A 20491-nucleotide genomic window follows, 5' to 3' on the forward strand; every position below is an offset into this window, starting at 1 on the left:
CATTCTGCTCTTGTTTGTCCTGACACTGGGAGGGCGTGTATTCGCCTCCGGAAAGGTTCTCTAGAAACAGGCCTGATTCCTGAGGATTCTGGAGTCTAAACACACTCAGAGATGTCCTACATGGAGGCAAGGGGGCCAGGCTCTTCTTTCCCCATACCAGCCCCCTTCGCTTTGAGGGGAGCTAACGTCCTAGAACTCTCCAGAAGCCAAAGAGTGAGGGGTGGGTTCAACAGCAGCAGCAGGATCTAAAGAGTGTGTCTGCTCCGGTTTCAGAGCAGGAAATACTCCCATCACCCCCAGGTCTCGAGCATCAGTGGTGGTTGTAGAGCACTTTAGCACAAAACACAACACAACATACACTTACCTTCTGGCAGCAGTCCCTACAGGGGGAGACTGGGGAACTCAGGTGCTGACAGCAGAAGGCTCCCCAAATCCTATTTCCTGCTTCCAGATGAAGAATAAGGTGGTCCTGCCTGGCCGTGCCTCTCGATGATGACGACCATGCCTGGAACACAGAGCTGTTTTAGTGACTGTCCTTCAGGACAGACACCCTCTTGGATGGAGTCTCTTAACGTGTGAAGTGACACTCTATTCCTCAGGGACAAGTCTCCACATGGGCCACAGAAAGAGGCAACAGCTTCAACACATTTTAAATTCACTCTCACAAGCAAGAGAACTGAAATTCCTCCTGCCTTTGCACATTTCAAAAAGCAAATGTGGGAATACAGGCAACTCCTCCTTCCTTAACTTTTCTGTACTCGAACATTCAATTCCTGTCAATATACAGTTTAAATAATTGCTTCAGAATAATTTCTTTATGAATATCAGCCATCCTAGAATGAATTACTAAACTGATAGCCAAGTAAAACTCTGTAAAATCTCTTCCCCAGAGTAAAGATCCTTTAAGGGAGATTTTTTTTTTTTTACCTAGGCTTGAAAGGTATGGATATATGTACATATATACATAAATAATTCCTTCTAAGTCCTTACAGCCTATTTTGTGTCTTTGCCAGAAAACAAATGCAAGGTTCCCTTCTGAAAGGTTGTTACTATTTTCCCCTTGGCATATGTTATCTTCCAGAATCCTGGATGTGATGGTCTGTGGTTAATGTGTGGAATAACTATCAAGGATGCCATGCTTCACTGAATAATCGTCTCTCCTCCCATTCTTCATGGAGCAATGTCAATTAATTTCACATTGTATTTTTGATGGCTATAACCAATTGGTTGTTTCAACTCAAAACTTTTTACCTAGATAGAAGTAATTCGGTGAATAAATGAGATTATATAACCAAAACAGAGAATTGATTTAGGCTTTGTTTATATGCTGACACCTCTAATGTTTATGTGCCTCACTTAAATTAATCACAAAACTTTCACAAAAGATGTGCATCCAGAGCCCTGATTTATAGATTTGCTGGCAGTTTTACAACATTGGAAAATTAACCTCATGTTGTGTCTTTAGCCATAATATTTACAATTTCTGTTATGTATATCATTTGCTGCTCTTCTCCAACTGTAATGATTAACTGTGCATTATACTGACAATGACTTACACATTTTTTGGGCAGATGAAGACAATTTACAAAAAGAAGTAAATGCCCACAAAGAGGAAGGATTCGTGTATCTGTGATTGGATCTCCATGCTTTCCCACACGCCCATGCCAGGACAGTAGGAGCACTTAGCTTGATAGGACGCATTTCCTTCTACTACCAGAAGCCACGAGAAGACAGATCCATAATTTTTAATTTTGACTCCCAGTGAAAGCTGGTTGTGGTGACTGGTGAGACAACCCTCTGACACTGACTAAAGAAAAGGAATTTGAGTCCAGAGAAGTAGAAATCAATATTGACTCCAAGAAATGATAAATCTTGATATTTCATACAAAAAATAAATATATATATATGTTTATTATTACTCATTTGAACAGATGAGCCAGAATTTAATGCATCCTGCAAAGTAGCCAGATTTCTACTTGCTGGTAGCAGATGATGATTTATGCCAGGTAAGTAGTAGAGAAAAGCTAACTTAATTAATTTTGTCACCAGGGTTTCTTCACTGAGGAGGGATAAATTGGGAAACAGACTACTGGGACACTTTCTAATATTTATTTATTTTTTAAAAAGATCTTTATTTATTTGCAAGAGAGCGAGAGTGAGAGACAGAGCACGAGTAGGGGAGAGAGGGAGAAGCAAGCTCCCCACTGAGCAGGGATCCTGATGTGGGGTTTGATCTCAGAACCCTGGGATCATGACCTGAGCTGAAGGCAGATGCTTAACCGAGTCACCCAGTCATCCCTCTAATATTTATTTATAGGAATAATTAAAAATAGACTACATTCTATTTATGATTGAGGTTTACTACATGTCTTTAAGTTGTACAACCACCTAGTGTACTCTGGCTATGGTCAAATTGAGGCAGTGAGCTCACTACCTGGCTTTTCCAATTGCATAGTCATGAATCGCTCCTGTATAGACTGAAGGGATGTTCATTCATTTCTTAAGCAAAGACTTGTTTGAAACTAAGGCAGCCCACAGAATGGGAGAAGATATTTGCAAATGACATAACAGATAAAGGGCTGGTAACCAAGATCTATAAAGAACTTCTCAAACTCAACACCCCAAAAACAAATACTCTAGTCAATAAATGGGCAGAAGACATGAACAGACACTTCTCCAAAGAAGACATACAACTGTCTAACAGACACATGAAAAAACATTCAATATCATCAGCCATCAGGGAAATACAAGTCAAAATCACATGAGATACCACCTTACACCAGTTAGAATGGCAAAAATTAACAAGACAGGAAACAACAAGTATTGGTGAAGATGTGCAGAAAGGGGAACCCTCTTACATGATTGGTGGGAATGCAAGCTGGTACAGCCACTCTGGAAAACAGTATGGAAGTTCCTCAAGATGTTAAAAATAGAGCTACCCTTTGACCCAGCAACTGCACTACTAGGTATTTACCCCAAAGATACAGATGTAGTGAAAAGAAGGGGCACATGCACCCCAATGTTCATAGCAGCAATGTCCACGATAGCCAAACTGTGGAAGAAGCTGAGATGCTCTTCAACAGACAAATGGATAAAGAAGACGTGGTCCATATATACAATGGAATATTACTCAGCCATCAGAAAGGATGAATACCCACCATTTGCATCAACATGGATGGAACTGGAGAGGATTATGCTAAGTGAAATAAGTCAAGCAGAGAAAGACAGTTATCATATGGCTTCACTCATACATGGAACATAAGGAATAGCATGGAGGACCACAGAGCAAGGGAGGGAAAATGGAATGGGAAGAAATCAGAGAGGGAGAAAAACTATGAGAGACTCTGGACTCTGGGAAACAAACTGAGGGTTACAGAAAAGAGGGGGTGGGAGGATGGGGTAATCAGGTGATGGGTATTAAGGAGGGCACGTGTGGTGATGAGCACTGGGTGTTATATGCAACTAATGAGTCATTGAACACTACATCAAAAAGTAATGATGTACTATATGCTGGCTAATTGAAAATAATAATAATAATAATAATAATAATAATAATAATAATAATAAAAACCAATGAGAAAAAACAAAGAGTTGTTTGATGCTTATTATATAACAGGTGCCAGGGATATGATGGTGACCCAAATAAACCAAGTCGCCGCTCTCATAGAAATGACTTTCTAGTCCTTATGATAAATGAAAAACAAGGAACAAACATATCCATATGTCAGATAGTTCCAGATCAGGAGAAATGTTATCAAGAAAATGAAATGGAGTAAGGGGACCAAGTAGGAGAGAAGAGTGTGCTATTTTTAAAAGTCACTGCCAAGGAAGGCCTCTCTGAGGAGGTGAACTTGGAGTAGAAATGTGAAATGACATAATCTGTATGATTATGCAAAGCATGTAAATCTATATGAATTTGGAAAGATAATTAGTTGAGATCGGAGTAGGGTGGGCCCTAGTCCAATGACTAGTGTCCTTATAAGAGAAAAGCAGAAACACGGATACACAAAGGAAAGGCAGCCACACTGAAGAAACAGACTCACCCAGGGAGAACTCTGTGTGGACATGAACCCTGAGACTGGGATGATGCATCTATGAGTCAAGGAAGGAGAGAGGAGGCAGAAGCAGATTCCCCCTCCAAGTCTTCTGAAGGAACCAGCCCTGCCCACACCTTGATGTCAGACTTCCAGCCCCCAGAACTGTAAGACAGTAACTGTCTGCTGTGAAAGCCTTAAGCACCACCCCTCATCCAAGAGAAATAGTTGTCTACACTCTAACCAGAGTCCTGCTGTCTTGTTCTCAGTTTTTTTGACAATATCAAACACCACAGTCTAATTATTTGGAGCACACTTTCTTTGGATGGCACCTGGATGCTTTTGAAGATGACACTCTCATCATTCTACCCCTCTGGCTATTTGGGGGACTTGACTAGCGCCTCTGAAAACAGATAGGCCTCCAGTCAGATGCAGGACGAGAAACGAATAGCAATATGAAATAAAATTGACAGATACTTAACTGAGAAATGCCTCTGCTCTACCTAGTGTTTTTCTAAAATAAATCAACAGATCAGCTGATTGACGGACTAAAAATCGATGGGAAATTAGAAGGGTAATATCTGTCTCAAAAAAGATGACTTGGCACAATGTTCTAATAACTTAGAGCAACCAAAGCACTTGAAAAATTAATATGAAACCCACCATCGATCATTTTAGATTTTTATGGCCAAGGAACTGCATTTGTATAACTGGATTGCTCAACTGCATAGCAACGTTGGGTTTCAGACCCAGAGAAAGGGAATTAGATGAAATGAGCACTGACCTTTGCTGATGCTGAGAATTAGAATCAGCATCTCTGAGCACTTCTTGTTTCACATTGTTCTTAATTGGACAATATTACAGAAATGACAAGAAATAGGACTTGGTATTGATGGAAATGGCTCTCACAGATGGGAGTATTTTGACACAGTAATTCCAAGGTTTTCTAATTTGAAAGTGGCTGAATTGTATTTTTTTAGAAACTGAAGAGTATTTTTATAAACTAATCTTGAGAGGAGACATATCCAACAAACGTCTAAAATTGATCTACAAAATTTCACTGTCTCAGGGATCCAATTACATGGAAATTCAGGTCATCTAACTATGCACATGAAAAAGACAATTAATTGGTCAGGGGTCAAACAGCTTTAGACAGAAATACCAGACAAGTCTGAGAATTGTCAGCATTATACAGAAGCCACAAATTGGGCTGTCAAAAGCCAGTCCCCTTCAATAATTATCCTGTATACACCAAACACACCAGGATCTACAGGGAGCAGAAACCCCTAAAAAAAAAAGTCCTAATGGGGTCAGGCAAGAACTCCAAGCAACCTTCACTGGCATGAAAAGAAACTGCCAAGGGATTTTAGAATTAAGGTCAGTCAGAAGCCCACAAGAAACTGGCCAAAGACCAGGATGTCTGACACTCTGTGGCCAGTCCAGTGTGCAGGGTCTTGCTAATCCCTGTCCATGAGCCTCATAGCTCTTGCTTTGCACCCTAGTCTACTACATGCAACATCATCCCCCCTCATACTCATAGAACATCCTCCTCCCCCACGTACACATGGACAATAACCAGCCTCAGCCAGGAAAATGGCAGAAAAATGGTCATGTTAGCAAGATGATTGTTTCCTTAGCCTCCCTTTCTGACTTTTGATCTTCATGAGTGTTCTTTTCCATTCTTGGGTTCCAAGACCTCATTGCCTTCTGAGTCTTCTCCCAAGAAAAGCAAGGACTGGTTTATATCACCATTATACTTTGATAGAAATTCACTCATTGCTATGAGAAGAGCTGTAAACCACCCCTCTCCATACTTGAATGCCTTTCTTTGTAAAGGATGCTTTATCCCATGGGATGGTGATCCATGGGCCATCAGAGACATCTCGAGGGGCACAACTGAAGAAGTGGATCTCCTGCGGGGGAAGGCAGGCATTGGGAAAATGGGAACAGTGCAGTATAGTCTGCCACATGAGGCATGGATTCCAGCAGGCATAGGAAGGAGTGGGGAGATAGATGGGTAAGGGTAGTGATAGGGAACCAAGGTTATGTAGTGTAAACTAATGTGGGTTTGAATACTATTTCCAATACTTGCTAAAATCTAATGAATAAGAGAAATCTTGTGCCAGTCCTAAATTCATCTTATACCTAGAGATGTCCTAAAAATAAAAATTTTAGTTATTTTAGGCTATCCAAAGGAATAATTTCCCTGTTGACACTTTGCACTGACCTCAAACATTAACCATGACCTCAATGGATTCTCTCCCCTTATCTATGTTTTTACTGCTCTATACTCCTCTCTCTGATTCACCGAGCAATCACTGTCACCACCACCACTGCCTCCACATTACAATGCTGGACAGCCAACCCATAGCCTCATGGCCCAGAATTTCTGCCGCACAAACCACCCAGTGGCTAGGTCACCTGTAGACCTAGGAGGCAGAGCATAGTTGCTTTAGAAGCCATCCAGTATGAGGATTTGGGAGAGGACTGCTGAGATGTCAGTAAGTATGAGAGCAGAACACCCTCAGAGTTGGGCCCAGAGCAGTAGTTACAGAATGGGAGCGACAATAGAACATGCTATTGTTCAAAGTATTTGCTGCCCTTCCTGGGAAAGCATTCTCTCCCCTGTCCCACTGCCTAGCCAGGCCACTTGCAGCAGCTGGTGCAGGGAGTGTTAGTCGTTGGTGTCACTTTTGAGAAGAAGCCCTAAGGGCAAGCATGTCAGTCCATGTGTTCCCTCTGTTTCATTTGCTACAATGACTGTACTGATCCACAATAGAGCCTACTCTGTAGGCTTGGGTCCCAGGGCATAGAGAGCAGGGAGTAGAGCTACACAGTAGATTCGTCTGTCTCTATCTATCTATCTATCTATCTATCTATCTATCTATCTATCTATCCATCTTCTACCTATCTAACTATCAATGAATAAACTTTTGTTGTTGTAAGCCACTATGATTTTAGGTCTGTCATCTTGCCTCAACCTAGCCTAACCTATTCTACTGTAATAAGAGAATGTCAGGAACAGGGTAACTCTAGCCATTGATGAATGATATTTAGTGTGTGTGTGTACACATATGTGAGGTAGAATAATGCACAGGAAACAAGGTCAACAGTAACAAAGATGACAAATAATCAAGTAAAAAAGAGATAAACTAAAAATATGATTTGATTTGGCTGTAACAGTGATACTGATTACAGTTATTGTTGTGAACTGCTTACCATTTGAGACTAATTTGTATGCAGCATAATAAAAACTATGCATAGCATTAAAACATGCACCTGATTAACTCTGTTGAAGGCTTTGTTTGATTACAATAACCTCTTTACGTGTATATTTAATCTTTGTAATTTGTTGTTCATGTAGCAATTTAAGTAATCTGTGAAAACATCCCCATTAAAAGGGTCAAATTAGGAAGCATGCTGTGGGTGAGTGTATAGAACAAAAGGAAGACATGCCCCTACAAAGAGAAAACTGGGAGTCAATGAGTAGGACCAGCCTGACCCGAGCTCAAACCACATAAACATATATTTATGCTATTGTGTTTCTTCTACCACAGGCCTCCCACCATTCTAGTGAATCTCATCCATACTCATAGCTTTGACTACCAGCAGTCGATCAGGATCTGCAAAAATTATACCTCCAGCCCATATCGAATGCCAGCTTCCTGTTATCTTTTCCACTTGGGTGTCTCCAAGGTACCCCAACCTCAACATACCCCGGATCTCAGTCATGGTCTTCCTCATAGGTAGGTTCTCCCACCCACTTTCACTTTCCTACTCTTGACTCCTCTTTAACTACCATTGATTTTACCCTCTAAATATTTTCATCCTATCTCCTTATTTGCAGCTGTGCTTTTGCAACCCTAGTCCAAGTTTCCGTTATCCCCAGTCTGAAAGAGCCCAGCTTGTCTTTCCATATCTATGGTGCCCCCTTCAATTTATTATCCTCATTGCACTTAGGGTGATTTCTCCATTTCTCTTGGGTGAAGACCAAAATGCTTAATATGCTATGAATCTCCCTGGATATCTGCTACGTCCCCCACCCAAGCCCCTCTTTCAGAACTGCCTCTCCCCAATCCAGTGGGTTACCAATCACTTAGCTCCATCTTCCCTACCCAGGAAGAGCATGAGACCCCACCTGGCACATCAGAGTACTCCAGTGATTGGCTCAGAACTGGGCATTATCTCCACAGTAGGGGTCAGTGAGAGCCCCGTTTTAGCAATTAATATGAATCCTAGGAGAAGGAGGGCCTTTCACCTTCTGAGATAAGAGCTTGTAAGTCCACCTCTAGGATTGACCTTTTCTACCAAGTAGAGAAAGCCTGCCTGAGAATATAGCTCATGCAGAAGAAAAGTGAGTCAGGAGATGAAGAAGAGACCGGTGAGCGGCAGCATTTGTTTGGGTCAGTGCTGGAAGCCAGTGCCTGACCTTGGACTTCCCAGTCACATGAGCCCGTCTACTCTTTTTTGATTTAGGCTGATTTAAATTGAGTCAACATCACAACTAAGAGTCCCTCGTGAGAGAGAATCTTACTCTTATATTAGTGTTTGTTCTACAGTCATACCCCCTCCCTCTCTCACACCAAGTTGATTTCTTCAGCACTTGGCTTAGACATAACTTCCACGGGGAAGTGCTTCTTAATCCTCCAAACAAGGTAAGGCATCTCTATTATGTTTGCTCATTCTCCTCACCTCCATTTGGGATGATATATTAATTGACGCATTTATGACTCCGATTACATGATTCTTCTCCGTCTCCCCCGCATGACTCTAAGCTGCATGAGGGCACATTGTGATGCCCCTAGCCAGGCTTGGTGCCTTGTACAGTGCCTGGCAAAAGATTTTTATCGACTGAACGAACAGAGACTAACTCAGTGTCAGGCACTGTGCTAAGGCTTTTGCACACATTATCTCATTGAAATCTCCCCATGATCTAGTGGCAAATGCTCTGTGATCCATTTACAAATGTGGACACTAAGGTTCGGGTATATTAACAAATGCTGTCAAATGAATATAGAGAGAGACCCAGGACACAAGATGAGGTCTTGTTCCAAATGCAGAGATCCTCTTCTCGTGCCACTCTTGAGTGGCCTCCTGTCTATGTGCAGTCTCCCCTTTCCCCACAAAATGCTTATCTTGACTCCAGTTCCTACAGTATTTTACTCTCTTCTATCTTTTATTTAAATTGGTGGTTCATTAGGTTTCACACATTCCAGGAATATTTTCAGCCTTACCCAGACACTTGAAACATACCCCTTTCACACAACAAAGCTTTCACGATCCGGAAGAAAGAACTTTTTATTTATTTTATTTTATTTTAATTAATTAATTAATGTATATTTGAGCAGTGGCTCTGGTTTGGGGGTGGGGGGAAGGATCTGTCTTGAGATTCTCTGTATTTTTCTATATTGGTGACTTACCTGTCTACTCCTAAAACTGTCTGGTAGAAGAGAAGAGAAGAGAGACTGTGTAAGGGGAAGAGAGGGCAGAGCTCACCTATGCCATCGAGCTGGATTCCCTTCAAAGCCCTTCCCTTCTACCGATGCCTCCAGGGACCCAGCATTTGGTCATTTGCACATTGTAATGACCTGACAACAATATGCATGTTCACGGCAAAAGTTCAAACGTAGTGATGCTAGAATGTTCTGTAGACATTTAGAATCTGCTCGGCACACAGTACTCAGCACCATATCAATAAATGTTTAGATTAAGTGCCCAGGTTCAAGAAAGGCTGCATAAAAGGAAGAATTCCAAAAATTTCTGATATGCTGGACAGGCCTACACTAGTGCTATTCGAAGAAACCAGCTTCCGAAGTTTTTGTTACAGATGAAGAGCTTTCACCTGATGGTAGATCAATGAACCGTTTCTTTCACTGAGACAATCTTGCCATAGAGAAAATACCAGCTGAACCAAAGGTGTAAGGACATGCTTGATGCTGGTGTAAGCTTCTGGTCTCATATGGGTGACAAGCGCACTGACCAGCCTTGGGCTCTCTACCTTTGAGCAGCCACAGCCTTGAGACGTGGTTTGCAAAGCTGGCTGAATACTAGAAGCCACTGGGAGGCTTTACGGTATCCTAACACACAAGGAACTTGGCCAGAGGTCTCCCGGCAGTGAGTTTGGGGTGGCAACCGGTACGTGTCAGCACTTCCCTGGTGATTCTAGAGCACAGTCAGGATCGAGAAGTCCCAGCCTTCCTTGCAGCAGGACTGCAGGACTGTGAATTCTGACTGCCGACCTTTGGCAAAGATCTGAGAGCTAAGTAGAGCTGACGTGGGTGGGGGAGCTTGTCTTTAGAAGAACTTTTTGCTTCTTGGATCTTTCATGAGCCAGTTAGGGGAAGGAACAGATCTGAACAGTTACCAAGAGAAAGGTGACACTCACTGGGGGAAAGAATACCCACAGGCTGTTCCGAAGCTCAGGCTTTCAGAAATCTGAACTGAACCGGAGAATTAGAGGATGGGATGCTCTCCCACGGCACAGGCTAAAGGACAGAGAGGAGGCAGCTGAAGGACCAAAAAAAAAAAAAAAAAAAATCCGTAATGGCCTCATGTTCTCACCACCTCCTCCAACAGTATTTTTCTGGGGAGGATGAAGGGATCAATGACATCAAAAGAAGGAGAAGGGAGGATCTGGGGAGGCGAGGACTATAAATATGCTTGCTTCTCCAAGTCTGGGGAGCACAGTGAGCCTGCCACTTACTGCAGATACCTCAGGTCAGAGCTGAGCCTGGAAACTGTGTCATTCAGGGTGAATGAGGACACAGAGTGGACCTCCATCCAGTTCAAGCCACCATTACTACAGACACGCAGGCTTACAAAGTGCCAACCGTTACTCCACTCACCCACTGAATGAGGATGGAATTCAAAGACAAGCCTGATAAACACGTGCAGTGCCAGCTGGGCCTCTGCTTAATCGTGACAGCCCCTCACACCCTGCGTTCCAGAAAACCTCATTTTGGAGGCCAAACTGATCTCGGCAGCCCTTTGTGGCCCACAGTCATTGCCAGACTTCCTTCACAGAAAACATCAGCAAAGAGAGTGGCCTAGCATTCTTGTCCTTAGCACACTCATCTACTAGCTTATGAAGAGTATATTTGAACACCGAGTACATTAATACAGGCAGTACTGCAAAATGCTAGGCTTTAGACACTGGCCCTTTAACTCATTTATGGGACTGACTGTGAGTAAATTAATTTACTTCCTTGAACCTTGGGGCTCTTGTATGTACAGGGTATAATAACCTCTATCTCTTAGATACTGCTATAAAGATTAAACGTGAGGGGGGCCTGGGTGGCTCAGTCGGTTAAGTGTTCAGCTCTTAATTTCAGCTCAGGTCATGATCTCAGGGTCATGGGATGGAGCCCCATGTCAGTCTCTGCACTCAGCAGGGAGTCTGAAGATTCTCTCTCTCTTTCCCTCTCTCTCTCCCTCCTGCCCCTCCCCTGGTTCACACTCACATGCTCTCTCTTATATAAATAAATAAATCTTTTAAAAAAAAATAAAGATTAAATGTGAGCTAAAGTCGGCTACTGAGCAAGCTGCATTCAGGAGGATGTAAGTGGGAAACGGCGTTATCTTTTGTCAATATTCCCTTCCCAGTCTGCTCTGCTGGAATTCCCTTTCCCTCTACTCAGTAATGGTTCAGGCACATTTTATAGCTAATCTCGTCACTTCCTGGCATTGAGAAACAGGCTCATTTTAAGAAGTCTAGTCCACTTCTGTCTCATGCTAATTTGAAGCACTGCCCTCCTCTGGACCAGCTCTGCCCAGTTTTTAGAAACCTGTCCTGCCTCCTTCCCCAGGGCTCTGTGGCTTCTGGATTCTTCAGGACCATGACTGGGGAGAAGATGGGCAAGGGGATGACCTAGCTCTGGGGCTTTGTGCTCGTTGGACACACGTGCCGGTGTTGTCTATTGTGGGTGCTTCGTAGTCTCTCCAGGGGACCAAAGAAAGCACAAGAAAACAAGGAAATGAACGGCATATACAAACTCTAAATGACTGGTGTCTGGATTGAAGCAAAGTGGGCGTTACAGGTTTCTGTGGACCTAGGAAGAACGTTCACCTGCTCGTCACAGAAAAAGTTCTAATAAAATATTCTGGATGTACATTGCTCTCTGACAGCAACCTTCACCATAACATATGTATTGGTTTCCTTGTCTCTCTCTCTTTTTAATTGTGGTAAGGTATATAGAACATAAAATTTACCATTTTAACCATTTTTGGGTATGCAGTCTAGTGGCATTAAGTACATTCACACTGTTGTGCAATCATCACAAGAATCCATCTCTAGAACTTTTGCATTTTTCCAAACTGGAACTCTATATCCACTAACTACTAACTCCTCCTCAGTCGTCCCTCCCCCCAGTCTCTGCAACCTCCACACCACTTTCTGTCTCCGAGAATTTGACTGCTCCAGGGACCTCACGTAAGTAGAATCCTACAGTAATTGTCCTTTTGTGTCTGGCTTATTTGTTCATTTAGCAATGTTTGTAAGGTTAACCCATGCTGTAATATGTATGCACATTTTCTTCCTTTCTAAGGCTGAATAATGTTCTGTTGTATGTATATACCACATTTTGTTGATGAACTCATGTTTTGATGGGCACCTGGGTCATTTCCAATTTCCTTGTCTCTTAAATGCCATTTTATTTATTTATTTATTTAGATTTTTAAATTTATTTATTTGACAGAGAGACAGCCAGCAAGAGAGGGACACAAGCAGGGGGAGTGGGAGAGGGAGAAGCAGGCTCCCAGAGGAGCAGGGAGCCTGACATGGGGCTCGATCCCAGGACCCCAGGATCACGCCCTGAGCCAAAGTCAGACGCTTAACAACTGAGCCACCCAGGCGCCCCTTAAATGCTATTTTAGATAAAGTCTTTGCCATAAGTAATCATCACTGGCTGGACACACTGTCAGTGAAGGATTCTTCTTTCTCTAGCCCATCCTTCTCCCTTCTTCTACACAGTGGATAAGCACTGGGCAGCAGGTTGACCCCTGGTCACTGAGAACTGCTTACCCTCAGGGAAGGTCCCTGATAAACCATGCTTCTTCTCAGTGTATCTGCTCCCCTTTCCCGACTCCCCAGCCAGATGGACCCTTGACCTGACTTTAGCCCATCAAAACTGAAATGTGCAGACACTGGTCCCGTCCAGCAGGAAGGTACAAACACCTGCCATGATGCTGCCCATCCGGATGGACGGTGACCCCGGAGTTGGGGGCGGGGTGCCTTGGGCTCCCCATAGTAATTCTCAGGCTTTTCTTGGTCAGTCTAGCCCAGAGAGATTTCTTTACTTGCAGCCAAATCACTTGACTAATGTCTTCTGTATTTTCTTCTTACTTTTCCTTTCTCCTTACTTGTTTTTCTTCTCAGATTTCTCTTCCATTGGCCAGGGAGTTTTGCCCAGGGCTGTTTTAGCCAAACTCCCTTAAGGCTAAAGGGATTGTAAACTCCAAGCTCAACTTTTTAAATTCAGCTGAGTGCTGTTCTCTACCCTGGCTCCCATCTAAGCCCTGGGTAATTTAAGGGGCTGTCTGGCCTCCAAGGCCAGGAGACACAGTACATCCACTCAGGCATTTATAGTGAAAAATACTCAAGGCTCTCAGCTGGTGGTATATAAAATCCTGGAGCAAATGTCAACAGACTGGGTGCATGATCAGCTTTCAAAAACCATAATTTTCTCTCACTTTTTCAGCAAGTTATGCTCCTGAAGCTCATACTTTAGCTAGACCAGCAAAACACATGTGACATAATTCACATCTTAATTGGCTGGCGAGGTTGGACCCTAAAAGGTGTCTGTAGAGTTCATTCTTTTTTCTGTTGGTTGGATTTCACAGTTCAACTGCTTCTGTAATTTCAGCTTTTATATGAGATTTCTCTTTCCCCTCAGTTCTTCTCTAATGGTTTAATAGTTTAAGCCTTTCTTCCCTTCCTTTCCCTTCCCTTCCTCACTTCTTTCCTCCCTACCTCCCTTCCTCCTTTCCTTCCTCCTTCCTCTCTTCTTTAATTCCTAGTAAAGATATATCAGAACAAGGACTGACTCTCAGAACTGCCACATCAGGACCTGAAACTCTGGTGGATCCCTGGGCAGTGATCTTCCCTGGGCATTTTCTGTGAATGGTACCATGAGCTCAGCCTCCAGCCTCTTTCTCTGTCCACTTTACTGCTCTTTGCACAAAATGCATCAAACAGCCAAGCATTAACTCCTCCATTTCCATTAGTCTGTAGTGCTCTCCTTTATCGGAATGCTGTCTTTGCTAAGGCTGGAGGCATAAAGATCTGCTTGTTAATAATAATGGCAATACTTCCACTGATTAAGCATGTGCTCATGCCTGATATTTTATAGGCAGGAGCTGTAAGCCCCACCTGCAAGATAAGATTTTCTTATCCCTGTTTATAAATGAGCAAACTGAAGCTCACAGAAGAGGTAAATAGATTTGCCTAAAATCACATAGTTAGAAAGTAATGGGGCAAGGTTTTAAGCTCAAAGCTTCTAATTTTTTTTTTTAAGATTTTATTTATTTATTGAGAGAGAGCAAACAAGTGAGAGCACACTTGAGCTGGAGGAGGGGCAGAGGGAGAAGCAGACTCCCCTCTGAGCAGGGAGCCTGACACGGGGCTTGATCCCAAGACCCCAAGATCATGACCTGAGCCAAAGGCAGACGCTTAACCATCTGAGCCACCCCCAGAGCTTCTAACTTTTAAAAAATATAGATATGTCATGAGGTGTGATTGACAAAGACTGGCTTTTTAAAAAAACATCTTTTGGGGGCACCTGGGTGGCTCTGTCAGTTGAGCCTCTGACTCTTAATTTCTGCTTAGGTCATGATCTTAGGGTCAAGAGATGGAGCCCTATGTCTGGCTCTGTGCTCACCACAGAGTCTGCTTGGGATTCTCTCACTTGCTCTCCCTCTGCACCCCCTGCCCACTCTTGTGCACACACTCTCTCTAATAAATATAAATAAATAAATAAATAAATAAATAAATAAATAAATAAATAAATAAATAAATTCTTAAAAAACTCCCACACCAAAAGGTCCAAGGAGGGGGTGCATTCCTCGTCATCATGTGCGCAGGTGGGTCCTGGGACTTCCTGCGCTCTTGGTCCCCCACTCTTTGCCCACAGGCCCTCCTTGAGCCGTGTGTACAGGGTCCGTGAGCTGAGACCAGACAACATCATAGGCGCGGCTCCCACACCGCAACAGTTGGCCCACAGACCCGTGTCTGACTGCAGTGGGCCCCAGCTGACTGGCCCTGTTCTGTAAGCCTTGTTCCCACAGTCAATCCAAACAGAAATTTAGACATCTCCCTGTCATAAAATAATTGATCACAGGAAGGAATTAAATTCAGTGTGTTACTGAGCTCTCACCATAGCAAAGTTAGAAAAAAATTCCCATTCTATTTGGAAACAAATGCCAATTTCTGTCGAAATTAAAAATGACTTACATTCTTACCATTTGGGAGTCAGGTGAGCTGACTCTCAAGAAAAAAATGTGACTCATCTTCAAAGAGTGTGGTGTTTGCCATGATGATGCCCTTCACACAAATATGCCAGGATCATCGCACAGGACAGAGAACTGCTCAGCCAGCTGTTTCAGCCAGTCTCCACCAGGCTCTCCAGGTCTCCAGCACCTTCTCCATCTCAGCCCAGCTCATTCTCTGTCTGATCCCTTGCCCTTTCCAGTGACCAACATATCCTCCTTAAAACTCTCCCATCCAGTCCGTTTTTGTGACATTGCAGCCTTCTGCGGTCTTCTTCAGTGCCTCTGCTTTATGACTTCCTCACATTAGGATAGCATTCTCCAAGTTTCTGTCCCAGGCTTCTGGGACTTCCCTGGACACACTCTCTCCCCTGGCTAGCACAAAATGCCCCGACCCCACCCCAGCCTCAGCATCTGTGACTGGGTTACTGTAGGCCTCTGCCCTGAGGGTCAGAGTCCTGCGTCCAAATCATAACTCTTCCTGGTTCCTCTGCCAGCTACGACTGAGAGGCGATAGTCACTATTAGATGCTATACTCTTGCTGGACATTGTAATCTCTATAATGCCTAGCTCACTGTCTCGCACAGAGTAGATTCTCCATAAGTAGTTCGACTTACTTAGCAAATAACCAGCAAATTGAAGTAAAGAGGATGTTTACTGCCTCAGGATAACACTAGGTAAGGGGTATCGAAGATTCCAGAAAAAAAGAGAAAAGAGTGAGAAATTTAAATTTACTGTATCTATAAGAGACTGTCACTTAAATGTCTGTGGAAGTTAGTTTGTTTATATAGTGCAGAGAAGTTTCTGGATCTGTGTTTACTATGTTCAGATGTGAGGATAAAGAGAATCTCTTGGGTGGGTATTCTTTCCTCAGAAAATTTGCCTTTAAACCTAAAATAAGTATGACTGCAAGATTAAATTATTTTATTTTTTTATAATTTTTATTTTGTTATATTAGTCACCATACAGTATATCCCCAGTTTTTGATGCAATGTTCCATGATTCATTATTTGCATATAACACCCAGTGCACCACGCAATATGTGCCCTCCTTATATGCATCACCGGCCTATCCCAATCTCCCACCCCCCTCCCCTCTGAAGCCCTCAGTTTGTTTCCCAGAGTCCACAGTCTCTCATGGTTCATTCCCCCTTCTGTTTACCCCCCCTTCATTCTTCCCTTCCTTCTCCTACCAATCTTCCTATTTCTTATGTTCCATAACTGAGTGAAACCATATGATAATTGTCTTTCTCTGCTTGATACAAGATTAAATTATTAACTCTAAGAGTGTCCCCTATTTCCTCTTCAGGAGTCTTCTGGCAAGTTGGGGGTCAACATGTTATACCATAGAGGGTAGGGATTACAATCTCGCCCTGTTTTCTCGCCCCTGTATCCGGGGGAGTCTGATTTCCTATCATTTTCCCCATGATCACCGAGCATGAGATGGTGACTCTCTCCTGTTTGTGCAAAGTCTCAGCCAGAGCCAAACCAGGATATATCCCCAGACAGGCCAGTAATTTGTCAGCCTTTAAAATTGATATTCTCTAAACATTTAATAAAGGTAAGGATAAACTGATTTTCTATTAACATATATTTTATTCCAAAACAAATTCACTTACTAAATCATTTCCCCCAGGCAGAGACAGAGTCAATGTTGTGAAAACAATTCTGTAAAAAACACTTTTCTATAGTTCTGTTCTCTTTTCAGCTTTCATTTGTGATTTCCTGAAGCAGACGTGCCTTCCTTGGGAGACATATTAAAGATGTGAAATGTGTATAAAAATAAACCATTTGTTTTTGCTAAATAGTTTCATGTCACACATGTTACAGTTTTCAGATGTTGCTGATTCTGAGGGTTGATCTCAGGCAACTGTTAGCGGGCTGGTTTGGGATGTAGCCGCTTTATACAACTTGCAAAAATGCTCAACGGAGACATGTATGCCCTTGTAAGGAATACTATTTTTTAAACCTCATTCAAGGACACTGCCTAGACCAGCAGCAGGGGAACCAACTTACACTTCCCGGATATGTGGGATGTCATGTGTGGAAGCCTGAATTCACTGGCCCCATGCATCCAATCTGTTTCGTGGTGCTTTAGCGTCCACGATTGGTCGGCACCCTCTGCAGCCAACCTGCCTCTTGAATCTGGCTCTCACTCCATCCTGGGGCTCACATCTGCATTCGGTCCTCTTTCTGGCCTGACATTCTTCTTCTTTCGATTCGGACTTTGCCTTTTCCTCTCCATAATTAATAACATTTCCCTTAAGTCTTTAGATATTTTAGCAATTCCGTCATGAGGCTGCACAGACATTCTCTGCTGTGGCAAACTCACGTAATGTCTCTGCCCAGTCCCTGGTTTGAAGTGGCCCCACCCACAGCTGCTTCTGAGGCCAGGAGACCCCTGCTTCTGGCCACAACTAACTGAATGGACTGTGGCCTCATAGTTCAAGGGGACCCACAGGGAGGCCAGATGAACCAATACCATTCTCTCTCAGAGGCATTTAGAATTGAGACAGAGGCTGAGCCAGCTGATGACAGCAAGCACTCATGGAAGCCCAGGTGACGTCAGGACTGCTGTCCCCACGTGGGGTCGCAGGAAGCAGATGAAGCCAGACGAGGAAAGAAGAAAGGGAGCTGGAGAGAAGGAAGGGGAGAAATCACGAGACTCCTGAGGACATGGAGCCTTCAGTCTGTCCTTGTCTGGCCCACTGATGCTTCATTTTTGTTTGGTCCTGAGAAATACTACTTTCCAAAATAACATCCTCTTTTACTTAAATTACTGTGAGGTAATCTGTTTCTTTCAACAAAACAGACTTTAACCAAAGCCCCTTTCTTCTTTCTGCCGCCCTGGCTGCCTGAGGGTTTTCTGGGTTCAGCCTTCCTTCTGTCTTTCTTTCTATCACCTTCTCCAGGGGAGGCAGCAGCTTGGCCCCCTGGCGACAACCCTGGTGACTGAGAGTCACTTGTCCACTTCATTAATCAAGGTCATTAACGAGAACTGCCTCAGCAGAAAGTCCCCTAAAACTTAGTAGCTCATCTCACCAAAAGTGTATTTCTCATTCACATGAGCTCTGTGTGGGTTAGGAGGCCCTCCTCCACCCAGGAGCTATGTCATCTGGAACAAGGGACTCTGTCTGATCCCTTGGTTGCCAAGGTAGGAACAGAGCAGCATGAAGAAGGCAGAAGAGCTCCTAATTAATGGCCTTGGGTCGGGATTGACAGATGCCACTGTCGCTTCTCAGAGTCCACTGTCCAGAGCCCACCTTCGCCGTGTGGCCATCTGGGCGCGGAAGGGAGCGCGCAAAGGTGGGGTGAGTACGGCTGTTTGCAGCACAGCCGTGTTTGCCCCCCCCCCCCCCCCCCCCCCCCGCATCCGGTGCCTCGGCGGATGCTCTCACAGTTGACTATGGGGAGGCTGGGACGGTGAGCTCCTGTTCTGGGTCACTGCGGTGAACTGCAGCCAGCGTGGCTGTTCAAGGAGACAGCAGGGCGGCTGCGAGGCCCAGTTGGGGAGAGCACGGGCTCTGGAGGAGCCAGGCCACAGGCGGGCCGGATCACATCCTTCTTCTCCAGCCCGGGGAGCTGCACCGCCCACGTCCAGGCAGACTCCCCCACGTCACGCTGCTCTTGCCTGTCTCCTGGTCACACCGTGAGCACACACCTTGTGCACGTTCCGCAGTAAAGGAATGACTATGAAGGGGCGTAACTTTTAAAAAAGAAATTTAACAGAATTTAAACTCTGAAATGGCTGCTGATCAGAGGGCAGTCCGGCAAATGATTGAGAGCTTGGGCTCTTGCATCAGAACCTCTCGGTTTAAGTCCCCGCTCTGCCTTGTATTTGCCAGCCGTGTGACCTTATGCAAGTTATTTAACCTCTTGCGTTTCATTCCCATCATTTGTAGAATAAGCAGAACAACAGTGTCTCCCTCCCCGACGTGTTGTCAGGGTAGAGTGGGCCGATACGGATGAAATGCTTAGAGTAACGCCTGACACATCGCACTTGTTATGCATTATCATTATTATTTCACGTGGGGAAGGTGGGGGGCCGCACAATCATTCCTGTTCTGCCACTTTGGCACGAAGCACACTGGGAAATCCCTCCAAGCAGTTCTTCCAAACCAAGCCATGATCCGATAAAATCGGTGTCTCACAACTCCTCTCTGACTGATGAGCCGAAGTCGTCACGCGTTTATTCGATGCTCCAGGCTCCAGCTCAACGGAACTACTTCCGGTTCCTTCAGAGCTCCGCCTTCTGCTCTGCCCATCTCTGCGCATGCGCATCTGTCTGCCGACTCTTCTCTGGGGACTATGGAAGAATGGGCCTTGCGCAGGTCTTGGCTCAGCCTGTCTTCTTGTGCCTACGTCCCATTCTCTTTCATCTTTGCAAAGGCTTGGCTTCTTCAACTCTCCTCTCTCTTTTAGACCATCAATTTCCTTGACTACTTGTTCTTTTCTATTAGCAATAAAATATTTTGTGATATTTCCTATCTTAATAACTTTTCTGGACCAAACGTCCCACTCTAGCCGTCACTTCATTTCTCTGCTCTTCTTTGTTGCAAAAATTCTTACCAAATAGTCTATATTTAGTGTGTCCACTTCCTTTCCTCCCATTTTTCTGGTCTAGTCAAGCTTTTGCCCCCACTCCCTCGCCCCCAGTTCAAGGATCGTGAAAGACCTCCATGTTGCTAAATCCAACAGTCAGTTCTCAATCCCCATCATACGGACATGAGACTCAATGGATAAATTTCCTCCTTTCAGAAACACTTCCTTTGTTCGGTTTCTAGGTCATGCTCTTTTGATTTTTACTCCTAAATTCCTTTGTTGAAATCTTCTCCTCTTCCCAACCTGCAGGTGTGGCTGGGTGGGCTGGGGCTCAGTCCTTTCCCCTCTGTCTGCTCTTACTTCCTAAGTGATAACACCCATTTCTCTAAATACTCCCTTACTTTGACAGCTTCCAAATGGTACCCATCGCTTGAC

General features: G+C 44.0%; 1 long non-coding RNA gene across 1 annotated transcript in view; it reads right to left on the bottom strand.

The window, feature by feature from the left end:
• Window positions 1-386: 386 nt before the first annotated feature.
• LOC148108821 (uncharacterized) overlaps window positions 387-20491 on the bottom strand; it is a 304103-nt gene continuing 283998 nt past the window's right edge. The window contains exon 3 of the long non-coding RNA XR_015727046.1: window positions 387-505. This is a non-coding gene — a long non-coding RNA (uncharacterized LOC148108821). The remainder of the gene's footprint in view (window positions 506-20491) is intronic.

The sequence above is a fragment of the Ursus americanus genome, chromosome 16, assembly GCF_024610735.1.
Source record: "Ursus americanus isolate L20-20 chromosome 16, mUrsAme1.1.p, whole genome shotgun sequence".
Lineage (NCBI taxonomy): Eukaryota > Metazoa > Chordata > Mammalia > Carnivora > Ursidae > Ursus > Ursus americanus.